This window comes from Ranitomeya imitator, chromosome 4 (genome assembly GCF_032444005.1).
Source record: "Ranitomeya imitator isolate aRanImi1 chromosome 4, aRanImi1.pri, whole genome shotgun sequence".
Classification (NCBI taxonomy): Eukaryota; Metazoa; Chordata; class Amphibia; order Anura; family Dendrobatidae; genus Ranitomeya; species Ranitomeya imitator.
In genome coordinates, this window is record NC_091285.1 from 377,467,682 (window position 1) to 377,493,983 (window position 26,302).

Sequence of the window (26,302 nt, forward strand, 5' to 3'; positions counted from 1 at the left end):
AAGAACTAGGGTAGCACACAGCAAAAACAGTTAAATATAGGCCTGAAATGCCACAATGCCCACAGAGAGATCAGACGTCTGACAGAGATAACCCACTTTCAAATATCTGGCCTGTATTTTAATTTTTTTTGCTGGTCAGCAAAATTGTTTTAATAAGTACGCTAAGACACAACAAAAACAATACTATTGAGGCTGGAAGTGGCACAATTTTGATAGCAATGATATGTGATCTGTGTGGCGGACAAAACCTAGTGTAAAATATCTGCCCTGTAGCTAAATATTTTTTTGGCAGCTAAATATTTTTTGGCAGCAAAATGGTGTCAAGAAATTGTGTAAGACACTCCCAAAATGTTTTACAGTACCACAAAAATGGCACAATTTTATGCGCACTCAGACGTGACCGCTGAGACGGGCAAACCTGTTTAAAATAGATAGATTTTCATGCTATACTATGATGTACGATAACAAATTGTATTGTGGTACTGTGCCAGAAAAATCGATGCAAATACTTTTCTGTCCAATGATGACAGAAATATTCTAGGAGTGATCCCTTTAATGGCTAACCAGAAAATAATATGTGAAAGCTTGCAAACATATTATTTTCTGGTTAGCCAATAAAGGGATCACTCTTAGAATACTTCTGTCATCATTGGGCAGAAAAGTATTCACATGCTATACTATGAAAAGTATCTGGCTGTATTCTGCAACCCCAACAAACAAATGGATAAAAAATGGGCTCTGGAGTTAAATAAACAGGATTAAGATGCAAAAAAAAAATTATTCCTGGCCAATGATACCCGGGGCTATGTATATACGGTCAATATGTGTAATAGGCAGCAGCAGTAGACAGTAATGGAATGGACCCTCTTGATGTATGCAATGAAGTATGCCACATACAATGCCTGCCTGTTACTGTTATATATATACCTATATACACTCCCTGCCTATCAAGCACTATAATTTATATACTCCGTAATTAGCCCTTAGAAGGACTGTTGGTTTAGCTGGATTTGTGTATTGTGCTGCAAGTCTCCCTACACTGATGATTCCGGAGCTGACTGTGAAGAGCAGGGCGGTGTCAGGTCTGACTTAGACCTGATGATGCTGTGTGGCCATCCAGTCACTGTAATGGCACAACCAACATGGCTGCAGCAATACAGTGCATGGCAGACAATCCCTGCATGTTGATTGGCACTCTAAAGCACGCCAAACAAGCAGGGTGGGGACCTGAGCTCCCGCCGAATAATTCTGGAAATGCTCGGCGCTCGTCGAGCATCGCGTGTACAATGATGCTCGGGCGAGTACCGAGCATTACCGAGTATGCTCGCTCATCACTACTCTCCAGTTTTACTGCTTGTGTTAATAAGGCAATGAATGGTCTCACTATCCTTCTCTGTTAAATAGCAGCAGTCACAGAGAAAGGGCTGTCTTAGATATTGAATGGACTTAAAACAGCGAGTCACATTCATCTTGTAACACAGTCTATGGCAGAACGATAGTGGAAGTGAAGCTGTAAGGAATGGACAAGTAAGGGTGTACAGCTAAACATAATATCCAATGAAATACATGGTCAACCACATCCTCTAAACCAGTGTTCCCCAACACTGGTCCTCAAGAGCCACCAACAGGTCATGTTTTCAGAATTTCCTTAGTATTGCACAGGTGATAATTGCATCACCTGGACAGCCAAGCATTCAATCACCTGTGCAATACTAAGCAAATCCTGAAAACATGACCTGTTGGTGGCTCTTGAGGACCAGAGTTGGAAAACACTGCTCTAAACCAAGGGTCTCAAACTCTGCCCGGGTTGCACATAGACAAAATTTGAATTTGATGGGCTGCATTCTTTGCAGAAATAGATAACGTTTTATGTGATACCATTCTTTTCTATACGATTTTATGATAAGTTTTTTAGATAATTGTGGCATGTTTTTATTTTATTTTTTAACACTGTTTACCGTATAGTTTATGGTACCCTTTTGTAGGTTGGATCATTATGAATGTGGTGATACTAAACATGTGTTTTTTTAATTTACTTTTTACACAAAACAGCATTTATAGTGGCAAAATAATTTTCCACTATTAGTTCAAACTTTATTTTGAAATAAATTTTTAATTCTTCTACAATTTTTATATCCCTTTGGTTTCTCCCACGATTGACCCAATACAATCATTTTGTCTTACAGTTGGCCAGATAAAGTAATTCTGGCCCAGGTCCTGAAATAATGATCACCACCCTAGCCCCATCCTGTAATAATGTCCCCCTTATTGTAATTATCTTCAACATCTGGTAATAATGTCCCCATCCTGTAATGCCCCACTTCATATGATAAAGTATTTCTAATTGTAATAGTTTCCCCCTTCCGGTGATATTAGCACCCTTTCTATTCCCCATTCCATAATAGTGTCCCTTATTATGTAACATCCATTATCTAGTAATAATGTCTCTCATCATGTGATAATATCCACCTTTCAGTTATAACGTCCCCATCCCATAATAATGTCTCTTTTCCTATAATAATACTACTCATCTTATAGTCATGTCCTCATCTTGTAGTAATGTTCCAATCCTGCCACGCTCTAAATAAGTATTAAAGAAATAAATTATACAAATTATTTTCACTTATCCTTACTCCCATGACGAACAACATCTGCTTCCTCCTCCACAGCCAAGGTCATGCAAAGCAAAGACGTTATGCACCGCCTTTGATGGGTATGTCATCAGCATTTGCCAGCTTTGCAAAAATTGACAGTCGCTCTCTGCACTTACATACATTTTAATTGAATGTGTGTCCAAGAGCGTGCATTCAACAAGAAAAAAAAAGTGCTTCTGCAAGCCCCCTGAGTGGACTGGGTTGCCATCATCTTAAGAGTTCCAGTGTTCATAAGCCACAGAATAAAGCATCAGAAGTTACATGCAGCTGAATGCTTGAGACCCCTACTCTAAACAATAATTCTGAATCCAGATGCTGATTGATACCAAAATGGTAAAAAATGAACACATGAATAGTATAGAAACAACATTCATTCAGTGAGACTTTTGATATAAACTTACAAGCAGTAAGTACTGTAATACACATACTAAGTGAAATTGTGTAAATCTGCAAGGAATGAACATTGTGGCAGGGAAAGGAAGGAGAAGGATTGTTAGATTAATTTACATCAACAAAATATGTAAATCAAAATTATATCAACCCATAGTGAATAGAGCCAGAGTAACCATTTTTATCTATGGACACAAACCATGAGGATGGAAAAATAAGACAGGGCAAACAAAAATGCCAAAAAAATGCAGATCACGTTATTGTCTCTGATCACCTATCAACACCCGGAACAAGAGACATTGCTGATGTTAGATATACCTGAAAACCTCCTGTAGACCATTAATTTATGTACACATCTATTTATTCATCATGAGTAAAAGGGTCTCACCTTCACAACAGAGAACATGTTAGTGAAGTTTACATTAATCAAAGACATCAATTTGCTCTGCGGTAGCTTTCCTTACGATTATTTTGTAATCAACCACTGAACGTGATTCACTTACATATGGAGGATCAGCAAATCTTTACTGTACTTCTGGAATTACTTGAACAGAATGAACAGTCACAAAAAAAAAAATGTTTGCACTATGCAAACCATCTCAGACTACTATGCATCTGCACTTATTTCCAGCCCTTAAGTATTACCATGATCCTATTTGCAGAGACAATCATAAATTACAATTACCATACATCAAAATATCACAATGGACTAAAGTATGGTTAATACCACTCTAAAACAAAACCCTATGTTTGCCATCAAAGAGGCTGACAAAAGAGGCAATGTGGTTTTATGGCTTATGAATATGTATTTTGCAGAAGCTAAACAAAATGTCATCAATCGAGTTTTTTATACTCTTTTTCCCTCCAATCCTACCTCTGTATTTTGTACAAATTAACCTGTCTCTCGACTTCTGCAAAAAATTCATGTATCCTTTCTAAGTAGTTTGCCTTCTTCACTATGTATTATTCCCTTACTGTGACGTTCTATCTATTACCCAATGTACACAAGAATTCAACATCTCCTTCAGGATGGCCAAAAGATATAGTCATTGTCAGGCTTAGTGAAAAAATGCGTGTATATTTGGACACTTACCTTCAATCACTACTATGGCAACTTCCTTCATACTGTTTGTTCAGGACACCGCTTATTTTATCAGTCAACTACAGGAACATGTTTCCACAAAATACATATATAGTCACTTGTGATGTGGAGTCTCAATCTCCAACTCTGCTCATATTGATGGTTTTCATGCTACTTCCTTTTTCTTGAATCCTGATGATTCTATTCACCAGAGACACACTTTTTTTTCTGTTGGATCTCCTAAATTTTGTTTTATGTTACTGTATATTGTTTTTATTTTTCAGACGGCATACTATCGTCAGATATCTGGGACAAGATCCTTACAAGATGTTGTTACCTATTGGTTTCGTTATATTGATGATTATTTTTTTAACCGGTATTATGAAATCCTGTTTTACCTTTTCACAAGAACTCAGATGGCAACACTTGGCACATCCATGGATTCAATTCATTTTTTGAACCTTAAATTGTCTTTCCGAAATGGAAAACTTAAGACCAATCTATTCAGGAAGGTGATGGCTTCCAATTCCCTATTATATGACTCAAGTTTTCATCCTTCATGCATAAAATCAGCCATCCTAGTGGGACAACTTCTCAGACTTAGATGTATTTTCCCCAGTGCATATGACCATATGGTGCTGCAAGGTATTTATCTACATGTCTAAAATGCAGCAATTATCCACAGTGCACTGTATCTAAGGCATACAACTGAGCTCAAGAAACTGATCAATCTGAACTTAAAATACTGCTCAATAACAAATAGGTGAGATTGATCACTTTTAATAATCAATGACCTGATGAATCCTCAGTTCTCATTGTGACATTTTGAACATGGACTCAGGTGTAAAAAATTACATTCGAAAAACCACAGTTAGTTGCCAGGATATTGAACAATTTTTCCTTTCCTAGCAGTCCACTCACTGAGATTTGCCTTAAGGGCTCCAATTCTAGTAGGTTGTGATGTCTGCTGCTATTTACATAGATTTTTCAGAATCCCGCAATTGGGACACAATTCAAATATAGCAATATCGTTCATTGCAGATCCAATGGAATTATATATGTCCTGAATTCACATATTGATGTCCAAAAATGTATATCTGTCAGACTCACAGAAGCTATGTAAACCTGTCCAAAAATTTGTCTCCACCATCAATTTTTGGGGCCCACGATTGCAACAAAGATAAAGCAATAACTACTATTGCCTCAAATGTCCTAGTTTATCATGAGATAAAACATATGGGATATTGTAGGTGTTTAACTCTTTACACTTACAGAAAGCATTGAGATGGATCTTCAAATTTCAAGCAGTCACTCCACAGGGCATTAATGAAGACTTTTTAATGTACCTGCAGAGTAAGAGAAATGGAAGCATGGGTCCCAAAGAAGCAGTAGGTTGAGAAGGTAGTCAGCACCCATACCACTGAAGAACCACTACCAGGCTCTCATGCAGGACAAGTATAAAGATAAACATAAAAAAAGTGCTTAGCCCACAAAGAACACCCCAGTAAAAAATCTGAAATCTCTTGAAGGGAGAAAAAGAAGCACTGTGGTGCAAAAGAAAAGGAGAGTGATTTTGGGATTCCCGATTGAGAGGAACGGAATACGTTATCTGCTCACCAGACATTACCTCACGAGAAGTGTTCTATCTTCCAGGTGACCAAATCAAAGATGTGTCTGATAGGGTATCCAGGCTCTTCAGCGTGGGATGATACACGTGATTGGAATATAAACCTTGAAGGCTACAACTTATTTGTTAGAAACAGGATTAACAAGAGAGGAGGAGGTGTTGCATTATGTGATAGGAAAATGTATATCTCCACAGAGATGCAAGCTTCAGAGACTCGTAGTTGTGTAGAAACTGTTTGGGCAAGAATGCAAGGAGAGAAAAAGAAAAAGGACACCAATGTAGGTGTTTACTAAAGGCCACCTGGCCAGACTGAAGATATGGATGAACTCTTTTTACATCAGATGTCTCTATTCTCAAAAATGTATGACAATTTAGGAGGCAGCAATCATGCTATCTTTGAATTTTGGATTACAAGAGATGGAAGACTTGCGAGGACTCAGGTTTTAAGGGTGGTCTTCAGAAAGACAGATTTTAATAGACTCAGAAAGAGGGTAGGAAAAGTCCAATTGATGGAAGTTCTAAAGGACAGAAATGTCCCAGAAGGATGAGAGATTTTGCTAATTGAAATTCTCACTGCACAATAGGTAAAAATCTCCAAAAGAAGGAAGAATTGGAAGCATTTACTAGGGTGGATGGATACAGAACTTAATCACTTGTTAAAAGGAAAAAATATATGTACATTAAATGGAAAGAGGGGGCATATCTAAAGAAGAATATAATGCTGTCTGCAGGGAATGCAGGGCAAATGTTAGAAGAGCTAAAGCCAATAATGAAGTGAGGCTTTCAAGGGAGACCAAAAGCAGTAAAAAAGGATTTGGGGGTATATCAAAATAAAAAAAAAAGATAAAGATGCTATAGGATTTTTGCAGGATGAAAAGGTTGAAGTGGTCAAAAATTATGTTGAAAAGGCCAAACTTTTTAATTGCTATTTTGCATCTGTGTTCTCTGAGAAAGCAATTGTAACATCAACCAATCTTTGTGGTGTCATTGAAGGAATATAATAATCCACAATATCTATAGACAGAGAGATGGTAAGGGAACACTTAGATAATTTAAATTAATTTAAATCTCCTGGTACAGATTACATCCTAGGGTACTGAAACAGTTAGTAGAGGAAATTGCAGAACAACTAGCCAGAATCTTTGAAAAATCCTGGAGAAGAAAAGTCCCAGAAGAATGAAGAAGGGCAAATGTTGTCCCTATCTTCAAAAAAGGCAAGGACATTAAGCCAGGAAATTACAGGTTAGAGAGCCGTACTTCTATACCAGGAAAGATCTTTAAACAAATTATCAAACAACATGTATGTAAGTGCTTGAATAAGACAGATCATGGCAGACTAATCTGATTTCCTTCTATGATGGCATCACTGACTGGGTGGATCAGGGAAATGAGGTAGCTATAGTTTAAATAAACTTCAGCAAAGTTTTTGATAAAGTATCTCATGCTATCTTTATTGAAAAATTACCAAGTTCCTGATTGACAAGGCTATGGTTAGGTGTATCCATAACTGGCTCAGTGGACGTACTCAGTGAGTGTTAATAAATGGTTGCAAATCCAATTCGAAGAGTGTTTCAAGTAGAGTATCACAAGGCTCTGTCCTCGTCCCAGTGTTATTCAACATTTTTTGTAAATTTGCAAGGATGCAAAGCTAGGAGGGATAGCTAACAGTAGAGAAAGCAGAGAAAGGATTCAGAAGGATCTAGGTAAGTTTAAATAATGGGCAACGACATATATATATATCTTTGCTGCACTTATGCACCTATTACTATTATACCACATGCACATTCGATATTAATTGTTCATGGAATTTGTGAAAATGAAAATCTGACCAGCAACTCCTAGCAGACTAAGGCCACTTTCTCACATCAGTCTTTTGCTGTTAGTCTCAATCCGGCGAATTTTGAAAAAAATTGATCCGGCGAATCTTGCTGCCGGATCCGTTTTTTTTTCCTCATAGACTTGTATTAGCGATAGATTGCGATGGGTGGCCTCACGTTTCATCCATCGTTCGCCAGATCCGTCAAAAATTGTTTATCTGGTGGCCAGAGAAAACTGACATAGTAGCGTTTTTTGTGGCGGTCGAAAAAATGGCAGTGACGGATCCATCGCCATCCGTCGTTTGCTAGCATGGAAGCCTATGGCACCGGATCCGTCAAATGATGGAATCCGGCAACGGATTCCATTTTTTTTAACTGAGCATGCTCTGAATTTTTTAGGATCCAATTAGCTGATTCGGCTAGTCGTAGCCGGTGAAAAAATGGATCAGTCGCATCAGTTTTTCACAATCTGCGACGGATCTGTTTTTTTCAACATTAGACGGATTGTGACTGATGGCAAAAAAATGATGTGTGAAAGCAGCCTTATGTGTGGAACGTATGCAAGCTACCATAACTGCATGATGCAGAAAAAAAGAGTGTCTATATATTCCAAGATTTGTGCAAACATGGAATATATTGCATTTATACTGCATTACTGATATATACTTTTTAGAGGGAAATTCTTAGCACACAATGACTATCCAATTCATGAGAGCGCACCATGCACAACAAGGCAACCGTTCTCTGGTAGGACCCTAAACCTAATAATCATTACACATGTCTCTCCTGGGCCAAAAGCCTACAAATGTGTCCAAAGCACAGATGACAAGGCCAATACAAGTCTATGGGTTCGTGGAAAACACGTACAGCACAAGGATGGAAACCGTGTTTTTATATCTGTGTGCTTTATGTCTTTAACATTGCAAAATAAAGGAGAGACTTTGTAATTTCTTTTTCTTTAGACATACCAGAAAAAGACTGATGGCACACCAATGGCACATTGATGGCACACTGATCCAAAACGCTGGTGATACCACTACTGTTTTTTACAGTATCGATTTTATGCAGACATGTGAGGAAGGTCTTCAATTGATGGAAAGATTACTAAAACAAATATGGAGGCGATCATCACTTTCAATACCATACTGCATAAAGCTGCCCTGCACCTCCGAAGAGAATAGATTGTCAACAGGTGCAAGCTGCTATGACTGCATAATACACACAGAAAAGATTACAGCAGCACTCTGTATTCACTTAGTGTATACGCACTGCATATATGCTAAGGATATTTACACCTGAATAAAATATTTTGCCGTATTAATTTGAGCTCTTAAAGGTTAGGTATCCAGGTTTGTGCCACGTAATCTGAGAAACATGATTTAGAGACATAGACCCTGATGCCAGTGATTTGTCACTTACTAGACTGCTGGAAATGTCATAAAATCACTGTTTTATCAGCAAGGGATTGTTACTAGAGAACTAGCAAACCTGCTGCCATATAGCCCTCCATTTTTATAACTCTGTAGAACATAACCCACACCACTCTGATTGGCAGATTTCTGCCTATGCACATAGTACACAGAAAGCTGTGAATGAGTGATGCGGGTGGCGACATACAGAGCTCAACATTCAGAAAACAGGTAGATATGAATTCAATAAAACAGTGAATTTATGAGAAATATAGAAAGCCTTTGAACAAGTGACTTATTGTTGGAATCAGGGTCTCTGTCACTACATCATTCTGCTCACAGATGGGGTACCCAAAGCCTGGTGACAGATAAAAAAAAAAACTTATATAAGGTACTTTTATTTAAAGCAAATCATTGTGTTTTGGAATATCCATATAATAAAAATCATCATGTTTTTTTTTATTTCTTCCTTTTTATATACTGTAAGTGATTATTTTCTCTGCCTTATTGTTCAGCTCTCAAATTGCGGAGGCTTTCGATTTTAATTCATTGATAGCTGCATGCTTATAAATCATCCCTTTATAAAAATCAGCTCTGGCAGCGGTATGAGGGGACACTAAAGGCAATACACAAGATTTATTATTTTTACAACTCACAGCTTTGAGTTTGCTCCATTTCCATTACTTGCACAGCAGAATTTATGAAGGATGTTGGAACATAGTATACACACTGTAGGGTGAAAATCTGCCTACACACTGAATAATGCATGAAAGAGATAAAAGTAGACTAGAGTGCTAAAGGAAACATACCACTGTGTCAATTCAGCATTTTTCCTTGTATGCATTTCCTTGGTAATAATATAAATACATAATTATCAGAGAGATCTATTTCAGCTTTTTTAATTCTACAAAAGCAACTTTAAAGAAGTGTAAAGAAAGCAAAGCAAACCATGCTGGACTTCCTTAAGTAAAATAAGTTTGCAAATACTGTATGTTCCTCCTCCTTGAGGAGGTATTCTAGGTGAATTTACCATAAAAAAAATCAGATTAACAGCTGGAGAAAGAAAATGCTTGAGCTAGTGACTTGAACTAAATGTGTCTGACAGAACCACATAAAGATATTCATAGTCTTTTTAGGGGGTTGTTAGCAAAATTCTAACCATTGGATTATTTTCAGATCACACAGGTTTTCATCTCGGGTTAGAAATAACTTTTACCAGATGGCATAGGCTAGGATGCTTGGAAGAATGTAATGTCACAACTTTGTTGGCGAAATACCCAGGGCCAGAGGCTCAATTCCTGTGTTTAACGCTAGGGGTGCTCTAGCTATCCCTGCTCCTTGGACTACTTCGGATGGCGAAGATTCTGGGGCCACATACCTTGCTGACGTCCTGAGTCAGCCCTATATCTGTCCCCTTTTCCCTCCCAGGGAGGTGGAGAGTAATAGTGTATGCATGTACAGAAACCAGACTATCAAGAGAGGATGTACAGTGATAAATTAAAATACCAAGCATAAAAATATGCACTCACATACAACAGAGAGGAACATCAGGTAGAAAAGGGAGGTAAACAAAATAGGAGAGGATGAGGAAACACACACAGCAGAAACACCGAGCAACAATCACAGATCAACACTCCAAATGCCTCTATCAACAACCGACATCTCCACTCCATTCTAGGCAATACAAGACTAACACTGGCAATCCAGATTGCCAGAGGCGAGTTTATATAGGGGAGGGGAGTGGCCAACACTGAACAGCTGAGAGCATTGAAGTAGGAAGGCTTCAGAGACATTAAGCTGAACAGTTTAACCCATGCACTGCTAACAAAAACGTGCACTGTTTAACACCTTTTCCCCCACAAATTGTTTGCTCTTTAAGGACCAAACCAATTTTTACAATCCTGACCGGTGTCAATTTATGAGGTAATAACTATGGAACAATTCAACGGATCCCACTGATTCTGAGAATGTTTTTTCATGACATATTGTACATCATGATAATGGTAGCATTTCTTTTATATAACTTGCATTTATTTGTGAAAAAAAGGAAATTTGGTAAAAATTTGGAACATTTTGCAATTTTAAAACTCTGAATTCATATGCCCTTAAATCAGAGAGATGTGTCACACAAAATAGTTAATAAATAACGTTTCCCACATTTACATCAGCACAATCTTTTAAACAAAACTTTTTTGTTAGGAAGTTACAAGTGTTTAACTTTGACCAGCAATTTCTCCTTTATCCAGCAAAATTTAGAAAACCATTTTTTTAGAGACCACTTCACGTTTGAAGGGTCTATATGATAGCAAATACCCCAAAATGATACCATTCTAAAAACTGCACCACTCAAGGTGCTAAAAACAAAATTCAAGAAGTTTATTAACACTTCATGTGCGTCACAGGATTTTTTTGAAATGTGTGAAAAAAAATTAACACAACTTTTTTCACAAAAATATACTTTAGACACTTTTTTTTATTTCTAGAAGGGTCCAGGAAAAATGGATCTCAAAATGTGTTGTGCAATTTCTCCTGAGCATGCTGACACCTAACATGTGTGGAAAACCACTTTTTGCGGGCATTGCAGAGCACATAAGGGAATAAGTGCCATTTGAGTTTTTGAATGCAAAGATTGCTGGAACAATTAGCAGATGCCATGTTGTGTTTCGAGATCCCATATTGTGCCTAAACAGTGAAGAAATGAAGATCTCTCATAACTGACACCATTTTGGAAATTAGCCCCTCAGGTAACTGAACAAGATGTGCGGTAAGCACATTAAACCCTCAGTTGATTCACAGAAGTTTATTAAATTGAGCTGTGAAAATAAAAAAAAATCAAATTTTCTCCACAAATATGCTTTTAGCCCCAAATTTTGCATTTTCATAAGGGTAACAGGAGAATTTTTCCAAACAATGTGTAGTGGAATTTCTCCTGAGTATGTTGATACTCCATATGAGGGAGAAAACTACTGCTTGGATGCACGGCAGGGCTCGAAAGGGAAGAAGCATCATATGACTTTATGAACATAAAATTTTCTGGAATCATTAGCAAATGCCATGTCCCATTTGGAGAGCCCCTGATGTGCCTTAAAAGAGGAAATCCCCCAAAAGTGACCCAATTTTGGAATTAGACCCCTCAGGGAATGTATTTAGATGTGTGGTAAGCACCTTGAACCCCCAGGTTCTTCGCAGAAGTTTATAACGTTGAGCCATAAAGATAAAAAAAATAAAAAATAAAATTTTCCCCATAATAATGTTATTTTAGCCCCATTTTTTTATTTTCACTTGGGTAACTGGAGAAATTGGAATCTGCTGTAGAGGATATTCACTATTAAAACATAGCTTTTAATAATAAAATTAAAATCTTGTACACCCAAAATAAGACACAAACAACAAAAAAGTGCTTGAGTGAACCAGTGCTCAGAATTAAAATTTGGATTGATCTCACCAAAGATGACGGACAGTAGTATACTTCCAGCTGTAAAGATAAGGTCCGGGGTTGTGAAATAGAGGCAGGGCTGGAAATACACTATCTACCCTGTATGCCCCTGTGTAACTCCTGTCCTCACAAGGACAGGCCCAAAGTGGACCTCACTATAGAGAACTGCCACACCAAATGTAGATGAGGGCAAAGTCCTTTCTTCTCCCAGACATGAATCCTTTTCCTCCCTACGCGTTTCAACTCCAATCACAGAGAATCATCAGGGGAGTTCAATAGAGATAGGTGCCAATAGGCACAAAAAGTCCAAATACAAGTCCGTGCATATCATGGATCCTGCAGTGGCTAGGTGCTCCAGAGTGGAGATGACTGTCTGTGTCCACAGTCTAAGATAAGTCCTCAATTGTCTCAGAAAAGTCTCTCTTTATATATCCATATGCCCACCCACATTAACTGGCTTAAAGATGTAGGTAACTAATAAAACCTGGAGTAGACCCAGATTACATCATATTGAATGCAAGGTGAATATATGTATGCCCAATGCGAAGGGTCAGTGGCCTTACCATCCAGTGTTTGCGCCCAAGGCACATATGTACTCATAACCCCAGCGACATAATAAGGCATCATGATCTTAACAGTGCCCCTCCCCATCTCCGGTCCATGCGCTAGTCGGAATGGAGCACAGGATGGAGAGAGGGGGTGGAGTGTAGACATAGTACTCACCGCACGATAGTGCCGGAGTTCCGGAACGGCAGTGCGTACCAACAATACCACGTGGAGCATGTGTACACCAGAAGTTGACGCGCCATGTTGTGTGCATCACATCCTGGCCGATGCCGGCTTGTTGTCTCATTGTATGCATTCCAGGATTAGAATGAATGCTGGTCGGTGCATGAGACATGACAGTGATTGCATCATTAGTCGGCGCCAGTCCTGAACTTAGCATTGAGTGGTGACGGAACCCTGAGTCGCCGGGACATCGGGAAATAGCAGAAAAAAGTTACCAAAAAAGTGGGGGGCTGCACCACCACCAGATACAGAGACAAAATGATGTTACAAGAGTATCCAGAACAAGAAAAGTAACAGCGCACTCACCGGTGTTGAGCAAAAAGCGATTTATTCACATGAAATCATGCGGTGCACGGAGGGTGGTGAAACACATACGGATGACAGCTGTTTCGTGCTGCAAGCACTTCAACAGATCCAGTGACGAATGGGGGGGGAGGGGGGCCTTTTGGCTGCAGAGCCCCAGAGCTGATTTCATGTGAATAAATCGCTTTTTGCTCAACACCGGTGAGTGCGCTGTTACTTTTCTTGTTCTGGATACTCTTATACAAATTGTTTTTTTCATGAAGCAGCACCCAGGTGGAGCTTGTATAGCGATTACTTTTTTTCTATTGTGACTAAAGGCTTATACGGTGTGGCATTCAATACCCCTGAAGCAGAAAGGGTCTAACGTATAACGGCTGTGCGATTGCAATATTTCTGGACTGTGGACTTAAAATGATGTTACATACAAAAGATTATTAACCCTAGAATGCATACCTGGGGCCTCGCAGGCCTGCCAGGTTACTTGTTTTCTATTTTCTGTAAAAGTACTTTAGTTAGAATTTTGAAAATCTAGGTAATCCTCAGGTATATAGTTGTTAGTAATTTCCAGTTATTCATATATTTTTATGTTACAGACATTTCGGTATAACAACCTTTTTTTGGGACTACCCCATATTCACGCACCTGGGGCCTTTAGGCCTGTGCTAGGTTTACATGTGATACTCAGTCTTTTTGTCTGTATTGTTGCTGGGGAAGAACTTTTATGACTCTGCTATTGCTGGGAAGAGTGTGGATTCTGCATGACAACATGTTATGCCAGGTAAGTATGGCATAAAAATTTTCTGGATGTGCGATTCAGCAAGCTATTATGGGATGATTGGTCTGATTTACTGTGGCAAAGAAGCTGATGCTCCAGTCCAGAAAGACCTATGTTCCGACATAGTAAAAACACTTGCTCTACCAATTTTCAATTCAGGAAAAAATATTACAATGGATAATTACTTTACCAATTTTGAAATGGCCAACTTTTTGCTTCAAAAGCAACTTACACTTGTTGGTACTATGAGGACAAACCGCGGCAAAATTCCTCCAATCATGAAGCACAATGCACAGCGAACAATCTACGAGAGTGTATTCGGTTTCTGCAATCAAGCAACAATGGTGTCTTATAAAGCCAAGAAAGAAAAATCTGTGATATTACTGAGTACAATGCATCATGATGGAAGTATTGACACCAATGACAGGGAAAAAAAACCTGAAATCATACTACATTATAATAAGACAAAAGGAGGTGTCGACAAGATGGACGAAATGATTGGAGAGTATTCGTGCAAAAGGCAGACTAAACATTGGCCTGTTGCCCTTTTTTCCAATATCCTTGATGTGTCAGCCCTCAATAGCTACATTGTTTATTGTCAAACTAATCCAGAATTCCATGCCAACAGGAAAACAAGAGATGTCTATTTTTGACAGAACTTTGTTATGAACTTTTGATGCCTAATATGATGGAGAGAAGCAGCATGATATGCTTATCAAGGCAAATTACGGAGGCAATGATCCGATGTGGAATACGCTTTCTGGAACATCCAGAGCAGAGAGAAAAAAAAAGAAAGCGCTGCTATATTTGTCCAGCAAAGAAGGAAAGAAAATCGAAGCGTTTCTGTTCTTCTTGCGGACAAAATGTATGCAAGGAACATTCAGCCGAAAAAATAATATGCGAGAACTGTCGGGGGAATATGTAAAGTTACAAATAAATATTCCTGCATCAAGTTTGCAACAACCAAAAAATGTTTTCATAACAAAATTGCATATAGAATGCCTATATTTGGTGTGCCTGTTTACTTACTTTTTTGTTGTTTTATGCACATAATTATGTTTTGAAATATACACATCTTAGGCTGTGTTCCCAGTAGCACATAATGGATCTGACCTCCTGGTAACTCCAGCTAAGGCTGCCGGAATGGCGGGATTCCGCCAGCCTTAGCTGGTGTCACCAGGAGGTCAGATCCATTACGGATCCCCTCCTGGCGGACCCCAGCGCTAGTTGGAATGCATTCTTACCTTGCAATTGTAAAATAAATTTTGAAAAGTATTTTTATTTGAGTTATTCCATGTTATTTGCACACAGGCCTAAAAGGCCCCAGGTGCGTGAATATGGGGTAGTCCCAAAAAAAGGTTGTTATACCGAAATGCCTATAACATAAAAATATATGAACAACTGGAAATTACTAACAACTATATACCTGAGGAATACCTAGAGTTTCAAAATTCTAACTAAAGTAATTTTACAGAAAATAGAAAACAAGTAACCTGGCAGGCCTGCGAGGCCCCAGGTATGCGTCCGCCAGCCTTAGCTGGGGTCACCAGGAGGTCAGATCCATTACGGAATGGAATCCCATCCTGGTGGAACCCTGCGCTAATGGGAATGCATCCTTACTTTGCAATAAACTTTGAAAAGTATTTTTATTTGAGTTATTCCATGATAATTGTAAACAGGCCTAAAAGGCCCCAGGTGCGTGAATGTGTAGATTTCTATGGGTATGCGTTCTACGGTTAAACAGACATGGCTAGTGAGCCTGCCAAGGGATGAAATGAAGGGTGTCATATAGCAATTATAAGAGAGCCAGTAGGCACAGTTATATAAAGACACCTGCTCCAATGTAAAGTTATACAGTGCAAAAGCAATGAGACGTATATTGATAGAAAATGAGGAGAATAGACCAAATATAAATAAGATTTGGGTGCCCAACTATACAGTAGCCAAATACCCAAATGGCGGTGTGACATACTGAGATCAGGTTGACACCTAGTCAAGAGGTATATAGGGCTAGGATGGGAAATAGCATTGGCTAAATCCCATAGGGTCATAATAGACCATCAGAACTCTTGCTTTCTTTGGCTATGTAGTCTGACCAAAGACCCATCAAACAAAAACAAATATGATTACGTGCATGTTGCGTATAAACGGCATAAGCATAAAAAATAGGAGAAGAGAAGGGAAGAGAGGAGGAGGGAGCAGAAGGGGGGAATGGATTAGAGGAGACCAGGAAGTGGGTGGGGGACATACATTAGAGGAAACAGCCATAACTGAGTTGCTCATTCAAGCCCCGGGGTTGGCATGTATCCAAGAGAAAGATAGAGCTTGCCTCTCTCTGCAGAAGTATCTTATCAAGGTCACCCCCCTAGGAGGCATATGTACTTCGTTGATTCCCATAAACCGCAAGACACTGGAGTCACCTCCATGTGTGCAATTAACATGCTTGGCAATCGGGGTGTCCCTCTTGTTGCGTACATCACCATGGTGTTCACCCACTCTGTTGTGAATTCTGTGGCAGAGTTCACTCCTGTGGTCACAAGTGGTACTTCGGCTGATTCTCTCTGGGATCTTCCGTTTGTGGAGGAAAGTGGTACTGCAGCTTCTGAGTTTCCTCCCTCAGGTGATCTGATGAGCTCGTTAGCTTCTTCTCTACTTAACTCCACCTGATGCTTTGATCTATGCTTCCTGTCAATGTTTCAGTGTGGGACTTGTTTTTTCCCTGGATCATTCCTGTGGCCTGCTGCTCTGCAAAGCTAAGTTTTGCTTATGTTATTTTGTTGCTATTTTTCTGTCCAGCTTGCTTTATTGGTTTTTCTCGCCTGCTGGAAGCTCTGAGACGCAGAGGGACCACCTCCGTACCGTTAGTCGGTGCGGAGGGTCTTTTTGTCCCCTCTGCGTGGTTTTTTATAGGTTTTTGTGCTGACCGCAAAGTTATCTTCCCTATCCTCGTTCTGTTCAGCTAGTCGAGCCTCACTTTGCCAAATCTGTTTCATCTCTATGTTTGTGTTTTCATCTTACTCACAGTCATTATATGTGGGGGGCTGCCTTTTCCTTTGGGGAATTTCTCTGAGGCAAGGTAGGCTTATTTTTCTATCTTCAGGATTAGCTAGTTTCTCAGGCTGTGACGAGGCGCCTAGGTTCTGGTCAGGAGCGCTCCACGGCTACCTTTAGTGTGGTTTGATAGGCTTAGGGATTGCGGTCTGCAGAGTTCCCACGTCTCAGAGCTCGTTCTATTATTTTGGGTTATTGTCAGTTCACTGTATGTGCTCTGACCTCCATGTCCATTGTGATTCTGAATTGCCTGTCATAACAGTACAGGAAGCCAAAAGTGCTAATGATTCTCAATAGAGGGAAAAAAGAAGTTCTGAGACCATTTTTTTTTCTTTGCACTGTGTTTTGTCTTTTTTTTCCCCTAGACATTTGGGTGGTTCAGGACACAGGTGTAGCAATGGACATTAAAGGTCTGTCTTCATGTGTGGATCAGCTCACGGCAAGAGTTCAAAATATTCAAGATTTTGTGGTCCAGAATTCTTTGCTTGAACCGAGAATTCCTATTCTAGATTTGTTTTTTGGAGATAGAACTAAATTTCTGAGTTTCAAAAATAATTGTAAACTATTTCTGGCTTTGAAACCTCGCTCTTCTGGTGACCCAATTCAACAGGTTATGATCGTCATTTCTTTTTTGCGCAGCGACCCTCAGGACTGGGCGTTTTCTCTTGCGTCAGGAGATCCTGCATTGAGTAATATCGATGCGTTTTTCCTGGCGCTTGGGTTGCTGTACGATGAGCCTAATTCAGTGGATCAGGCAGAAAAAAAAATTTGCTGGCTCTTTGTCAGGCTCAGGATGAGATAGAGGTATATTGTCAGAAATTTAGAAAGTGGTCAGTGCTCACTCAATGGAATGAATCTGCGCTGGCAGCAATATTCAGAAAGGGTCTCTCTGAAGCCCTTAAGGATGTCATGGTGGGATTTCCTATGCCTGCTGGTTTGAATGAGTCTATGTCTTTGGCCATTCAGATCGGTCGACGCTTGCGTGAGCGTAAACCTGTGCACCATTTGGCGGTATTACCTGAGCTTAAACCTGAGCCTATGCAGTGTGATAGGACCATGACCAGAGTTGAACGGCAAGAACATAGACGTCTGAATGGTCTGTGTTTCTACTGTGGTGATTCCACTCATGCTATCTCTGATTGTCCTAAGCGCACTAAGCGGTTCGCTAGGTCTGCCACCATTGGTACTGTACAGTCAAAATTTCTTCTGTCCGTTACCTTGATCTGCTCTTTGTCATCATATTCTGTCATGGCATTTGTGGATTCAGGCGCTGCCCTGAATTTGATGGACTTGGAATATGCTAAGCGTTGTGGGTTTTTCTTGGAGCCCTTGCAGTGTCCTATTCCATTGAGAGGAATTGATGCTACGCCTTTGGCCAAGAATAAGCCTCAATACTGGACCCAGCTGACCATGTGCATGGCTCCTGCACATCAGGAGGTTATTCGCTTTCTGGTGTTGCATAATCTGCATGATGTGGTCGTGTTGGGGTTGCCATGGCTACAAGCCCATAATCCAGTATTAGATTGGAAATCCATGTCGGTGTCCAGCTGGGGTTGTCAGGGGGTACATGGTGATGTTCCATTTCTGTCAATTTCGTCATCCACTCCTTCTGAGGTCCCAGAGTTCTTGTCTGATTACCGGGATGTATTTGATGAGCCCAAGTCCAGTACCCTACCTCCGCATAGGGATTGTGATTGTGCTATCAATTTGATTCCTGGTAGTAAATTCCCAAAAGGTCAATTGTTTAATTTGTCCGTGCCTGAGCACACCGCTATGCGCAGTTATGTGAAGGAATCCCTGGAGAAGGGGCATATTCGCCCGTCATCGTCGCCATTAGGAGCAGGGTTCTTTTTTGTAGCCAAGAAGGATGGTTCGCTGAGACCTTGTATAGATTACCGCCTTCTTAATAAGATCACGGTTAAATTTCAGTACCCCTTGCCATTGTTATCTGATCTGTTTGCTCGGATTAAGGGGGCTAGTTGGTTCACAAAGATAGATCTTCGTGGTGCGTATAATCTGGTGCGAATTAAGCAAGGTGATGAATGGAAAACTGCATTTAATACGCCCGAGGGTCATTTTGAGTATCTCGTGATGCCGTTCGGACTTGCCAATGCTCCATCAGTGTTTCAGTCCTTTATGCATGACATCTTCCGAGAGTACCTGGATAAATTCCTGATTGTGTACTTGGATGACATTTTGATCTTCTCGGATGATTGGGAGTCTCATGTGAAGCAGGTCAGAACGGTTTTTCAGGTCCTGCGTGCTAATTCTTTGTTTGTGAAGGGATCAAAGTGTCTCTTTGGTGTGCAGAAGGTTTCATTTTTGGGGTTCATCTTTTCCCCTTCTACTATCGAGATGGATCCTGTTAAGGTCCAAGCCATCCATGATTGGACTCAGCCGACATCTCTGAAAAGTCTGCAAAAGTTCCTGGGCTTTGCTAATTTTTATCGTCGCTTCATCTGCAATTTTTCTAGTATTGCTAAACCATTGACCGATTTGACCAAGAAGGGTGCTGATGTGGTCAATTGGTCTTCTGCTGCTGTGGAAGCTTTTCAAGAGTTGAAGCGTCGTTTTTCTTCTGCCCCTGTGTTGTGTCAACCAGATGTTTCTCTTCCGTTCCAGGTCGAGGTTGATGCTTCTGAGATTGGAGCAGGGGCTGTTTTGTCGCAGAGAGGTTCTGGTTGCTCAGTGATGAAACCATGCGCTTTCTTTTCCAGGAAGTTTTCGCCTGCTGAGCGTAATTATGATGTGGGCAACCGAGAGTTGCTGGCCATGAAGTGGGCATTCGAGGAGTGGCGTCATTGGCTTGAAGGAGCTAAGCATCGCGTGGTGGTATTGACTGATCATAAGAACTTGACTTATCTCGAGTCTGCCAAGCGCTTGAATCCTAGACAAGCTCGTTGGTCGTTGTTTTTTGCCCGTTTTGACTTTGTGATTTCGTACCTTCCGGGCTCTAAAAATGTGAAGGCGGATGCTCTGTCTAGGAGTTTTGTACCCGACTCTCCGGGTTTATCTGATCCGGCGGGTATCCTCAAGGAAGGAGTAATTGTGTCTGCCATCTCCCCTGATTTGCGGCGGGTGCTGCAAAAATTTCAGGCTAATAAACCTGATCGTTGCCCAGCGGAGAAACTGTTTGTCCCTGATAGGTGGACGAATAGAGTTATCTCTGTACTTCATTGTTCGGTGTTGGCTGGTCATCCTGGAATCTTTGGTACCAGAGAGTTAGTGGCTAGATCCTTTTGGTGGCCCTCTCTGTCGCGGGATGTGCATGCTTTTGTGCAGTCCTGTGGGATTTGTGCTCGGGCTAAGCCCTGCTGTTCTCGTGCCAGTGGGTTGCTTTTGCCTTGCCGGTCCCGAAGAGGCCTTGGACACATATCTCTATGGATTTCATTTCTGACCTTCCCGTTTCTCAAAAGATGTCAGTCATTTGGGTGGTCTGTGATCGCTTTTCTAAGATGGTCCATCTGGTACCCTTGTCTAAATTGCCTTCCTCCTCTGATTTGGTGCCTTTGTTCTTCCAGCATGTGGTTCGTTTGCATGGCATTCCAGAGAATATTGTTTCTGACAGAGGTTCCTAGTTTGTTTTGAGGTTTTGGCGAGCCTTTTGTGGTAGTATGGGCATTGACTTGTCTTCTTCCTCGGCTTTCCATCCTCAGACTAATGGCCAGACCGAGCGAACCAATCAGACCTTGGAAACATATCTGAGGTGCTTTGTTTCTGCTGATCAGGATGACTGGGTGTCCTGTTTGCCTTTGGCTGAGTTCGCCCTTAATAATCGGGCCAGCTCGGCTACCTTGGTTTCACCGTTTTTCTGCAATTCTGGGTTCCATCCTCGTTTCTCTTCTGGACAGGTTGAGTCTTCGGACTGTCCTGGTGTGGATACTGTGGTGGACAGGTTGCAGCAGATTTGGACTCAGGTAGTGGACAATTTGACCTTGTCCCAGGAGAAGGCTCAACTTTTTGCTAATCGCAGACGCCGTGTGGGTCCCCGACTTCGTGTTGGGGATCTGGTTTGGTTATCTTCTCGTCATATTCCTATGAAGGTTTCCTCTCCTAAGTTTAAACCTCGTTTTATTGGTCCGTATAGGATTTCTGAGGTTCTTAATCCTGTGTCTTTTCGTCTGACCCTTCCAGATTCTTTTTCCATACATAACGTATTCCATAGCTCATTGTTGCGGAGATACGTGGCACCTATGGTTCCATCTGTTGAGCCTCCTGCCCCAGTTTTGGTGGATGGGGAATTGGAGCATATTGTGGAGAAGATTTTGGATTCTCGTGTTTCAAGACGGAAACTCCAGTATCTGGTTAAATGGAAGGGTTATGCTCAGGAGGATAATTCCTGGGTTTTTGCCTCTGATGTCCATGCTCCCGATCTTGTTCGTGCATTTCATGTGGCTCATCCTGGTCGGCCTGGGGGCTCTGGTGAGGGTTCGGTGACCCCTCCTCAAGGGGGGGTACTGTTGTGAATTCTGTGGCAGAGTTCACTCCTGTGGTCACAAGTGGTACTTCGGCTTATTCTCTCTGGGATCTTCCGTTTGTGGAGGAAAGTGGTACTGCAGCTTCTGAGTTTCCTCCCTCAGGTGATCTGGTGAGCTCGTTAGCTTCTTCTCTACTTAACTCCACCTGATGCTTTGATCTATGCTTCCTGTCAATGTTTCAGTGTGGGACTTGTTTTTTCCCTGGATCATTCCTGTGGCCTGCTGCTCTGCAAAGCTAAGTTTTGCTTATGTTATTTTGTTGCTATTTTTCTGTCCAGCTTGCTTTATTGGTTTTCCTCGCCTGCTGGAAGCTCTGAGACGCAGAGGGACCACCTCCGTACCGTTAGTCGGTGCGGAGGGTCTTTTTGTCCCCTCTGCGTGGTTTTTTATAGGTTTTTGTGCTGACCGCAAAGTTATCTTCCCTATCCTCGTTCTGTTCAGATAGTCGGGCCTCACTTTGCTAAATCTGTTTCATCTCTATGTTTGTGTTTTCATCTTACTCACAGTCATTATATGTGGGGGGCTGCCTTTTCCTTTGGGGAATTTCTCTGAGGCAAGGTAGGCTTATTTTTCTATCTTCAGGATTAGCTAGTTTCTCAGGCTGTGACGAGGTGCCTAGGTTCTGGTCAGGAGCGCTCCACGGCTACCTTTAGTGTGGTTTGATAGGCTTAGGGATTGCGGTCTGCAGAGTTCCCACGTCTCAGAGCTCGTTCTATTATTTTGGGTTATTGTCAGTTCACTGTATGTGCTCTGACCTCCATGTCATTGTGATTCTGAATTGCCTGTCATAACACCACTCATCTTCTAAATTCTCTGGTGGTTTTTCCGATATAGGTGATGCCACACACACATGTAACCCTATATATGATGCCCGTGGTTTTGCAGTTAATGAATTCTCTGATGGTAAAGTTCTGTTGTGTATTGTCCTCAAAAAATTCCTTTTCAGTGTTAATGAAGTCACACGACACGCAGGTCCCACATTTGTAGCATCCTGCTGGTTTCTTAGGTAACCATGTCTCCTTCCTAGGTGTAGTAAAGTGACTATGCATAAGTCTATCCCCTAGAGTCCTTCCCCTCTGATAGGTAATGTTTGGTTCTCTACCAATAACGTCCTCCAAGTCCCCATCCATCCCCAAAATCCCTCAGTGTTTCCTAAGAATATTCCTGACAGACTCTGCCCCATTATCAAAGGTACAAATCAATCTGGTTTCCTTAGATGTATCCTCCTCCCTATTCCGGGGCATAAACAGGGTCCCCCTCTCTAGCCCATTGGCATGAAGGAAGGCCTCCCTAAGAATCCAGTCTGGATATCCCCTAGCAAGGAATCTCTGTCTGAGGTCATCCACCTTAGTTTTAAAGTCCCCCTGACTGGAGCAGTTGCGGTGTAACCTCAGATACTGACCCTTTCCTTTGGGATTCCCTTTTTCAGGGGGTAGGGATGATGGCTATCCCATCTCAATAAAGAACTGGTTGCAGTAGGTTTCCTATACACAGTGGTTTCTAGGCCATTTCCCCTCTCTGACTTTATGATGAGGATATCCAGGAAGGGTAACTTATCTTCTTGTATCTCATAAGTGAATCTTAGGCCAATCTCATTCCTGTTGAGGGATGCAACGAATTCACAAAATGCATCCTTGGTGCCCCTCCAGAGTATAAAAATATCATCAATATATCTGACCCATAGGTCAACAAGAGCCAGAGAATCCTCATAAGTCTCAGAGAAGGCAATGATGTCCTCCCACCAGCCCAGGAACAGATTGATCAGATATATTGATGATATTTTTATACTCTGGCGGGGCACCTTTTGTGAACGGCGCTGCAAGGCCAAAACAAGATCCTCTATGTAATCCTATATAGTGTTTTTCCACAATCTAGCAGGATACGGAGGGAAAGCCACTAATAGGATAAATTTGACAAAAATGTGCAGCAGGCTGCACTAATAGCAAAAAAGGACAATGGATTGAACAGTATGAGGCAGTGACGCACCCTGAGCTGACTACAACCAGCAATGGCTGCGGACAGACTACAGAGGGAGCTGTACTCACACACACAGAGACCTTGCAGACAACTGTGAACAGCGCTGCAAGGCAAAAGCAAGGTTCTCACACAGCGGTTGCTAAATTAGCCTGGGTAAAGCACAATGAAGCAAATCGCTATCTCAAAACTGGCCCTCAGTCAGAACACAGCATCCTGTCCCTAACTGAATTCACAGCAGAGTGAGCCCAAAATGGCGGCAGCGACTTTTATAGTGCATCATGACATCATTTTAGCAGCTAATCACAGCCATGCCAGTAGTTACATGCCTACCATGCAGAACAGGATGTGCCCACACTTCTAATCATTCCTCATTGGCTGAATTAAATGAAACTGGCTCCTTGAATTATGGGAACTTCCGATTCCGGTATCCGATATACTGAAAGTATCGGACTCGGTATAGGATTTTCAATACTGCAAATATCGGCCGATACCCGATACTTGCGGTATGGGAATGCTCAACACTACTGTTTAGGCACATCAGGGGCTCTCCAAACACGACATGGAGTCCAATCTCAATTCCAGCCAATTCTGCGTTGAAAAAGTAAAACAGTGCTCCTTCCCTTCTGAGCTCTCCCGTGCGCCTAAACAGGGGTTTACCCCAACATATGGGGTATTAGCGTACTTAGGACACTTTGGACAACAACTTTTTGGGTCCAATTTCTCCTGTTACCCTTTAGAAAAGACAAAACTGGGGGATAAAAATAATTTTTGTGGAAATTTTTTTATTTTTTATTTTCACCGCTCTGCGTTATAAACTGTAGTGAAACACTTGGGGGTTCAAAGTTCTCACAACACATCTAGATAAGGTCCGTGGGGGGTCTAGTTTCCAATATGGGGTCACTTGTGGGGGTTTCTACTGTTTAGGTACATTAGGGGCTCTGCAATCACAATGTGACACCTGCAGACAATCCATTTAAGTCTGCATTCCAAATAACGCTCCTTCCCTTCTGAGCTCTGCCATGCGCTCAAATGGTGGTTCCCCCCACATATGGGGTATCATCGTACTCAGGACAAATTGGACAGCAACTTTTAGGGTCCAATTTCAACTGTTACCCTTGGAAAAATACAAAACTGGGGCTAAAAAATCATTTTTGTGGAAAAAAAAAGATTTTTTATTTTCACGGCTCTGGGTTATAAACTGTAGTGAAACACTTGGGGGTTCAAAGTTCTCACAACACATCTAGATAAGTTCCTTGGGGGGTCTAGTTTCCAATATGGGGTCACTTGTGGGGGGTTTCTACTGTTTAGGTACATTAGGGGCTCTGCAAATGCAATGTAATGCCTGCAGACCATTCCATCTAAGTCTGCATTCCAAATGGCGCTTCCTTCCCTTCCGAGCCCTCCCATGCACCAAAATGGTGGTTCCCCCCACATATGGGGTGTCAGCATACTCAGGGCAAATTGGACAGCAATGTTTGGGTCCAATTTCTCCTGTTACCCTTGGGAAAATACAAAACTGGGGGCTAAAAAATAAATTTTATGGAGAAAAGAAGAATTTTCATTTTCACGGCTCTGCGTTATAAACTGTAGTGAAACACTTGGGGGTTCAAAGCTCTCACAACACATCTAGATGAGTTCCTTAGGGGGTCTACTTTCCAATATGGTGTTACTTGTGGGGGGTTTCAATGTTTAGGCACATCAGTGGCTCTCTAAACGCAACATGGTGTCTCATCTCAATTCCAGTAAATTTTGCATTGAAAAGTCAAAGGGCGCGCCTTCCATTCCGAGCTCTGCCATGCGCCCAAACAGTGGTTTACCCCCACATATGGGGTATCAGCGTACTCAGGAAAAATTGTACAACAACTTTAGTGGTCCAATTTCTTCTCTTACTCTTGGGAAAATAAAAAATTGGGTGCAAAAAGATCATTTTTGTGAAAAAATATGATTTTTTATTTTTACGGCTCTGCATTATAAACTTCTGTAAAGCACTTGGTGAGTCAAAGTGCTCACCACACATCTAGATAAGTTCCTTAGGGGGTCTACTTTCCAAAATGGTGTCACTTGTGGGGGGTTTCAATGTTTAGGCACATCAGTGGCTCTCCAAACGCAACATGGCGTCCCATCTCAATTCCTGTCAAATTTGCATTGAAAAGTCAAACGGCGCTCCTTCCCTTCCGAGCTCTCCCATGTGCCCAAACAGTGGTTTACCCCCACATATGGGGTATCAGCATACACAGGACAAATTGTAAAACAACTTTTGGGTTCCAATTTCTTCTCTTACCCTTGGCAAAATAAAAAATTGGGGGTGAAAAGATCATTTTTGTAAAACAATATGATTTTTTATCTTCACGGCTCTGCATTATAAACTTCTGTGAATCACTTAGTGTGTCAAAGTGCTCATCACACATCTAGATAAGTTCCTTAGGAGGTCTACTTTCCAAATAGTGTCACTTGTGGGGGGTTTCAATGTTTAGGCACATCAGGGGCTGTCCAAACGCAACATGGCGTCCCATCT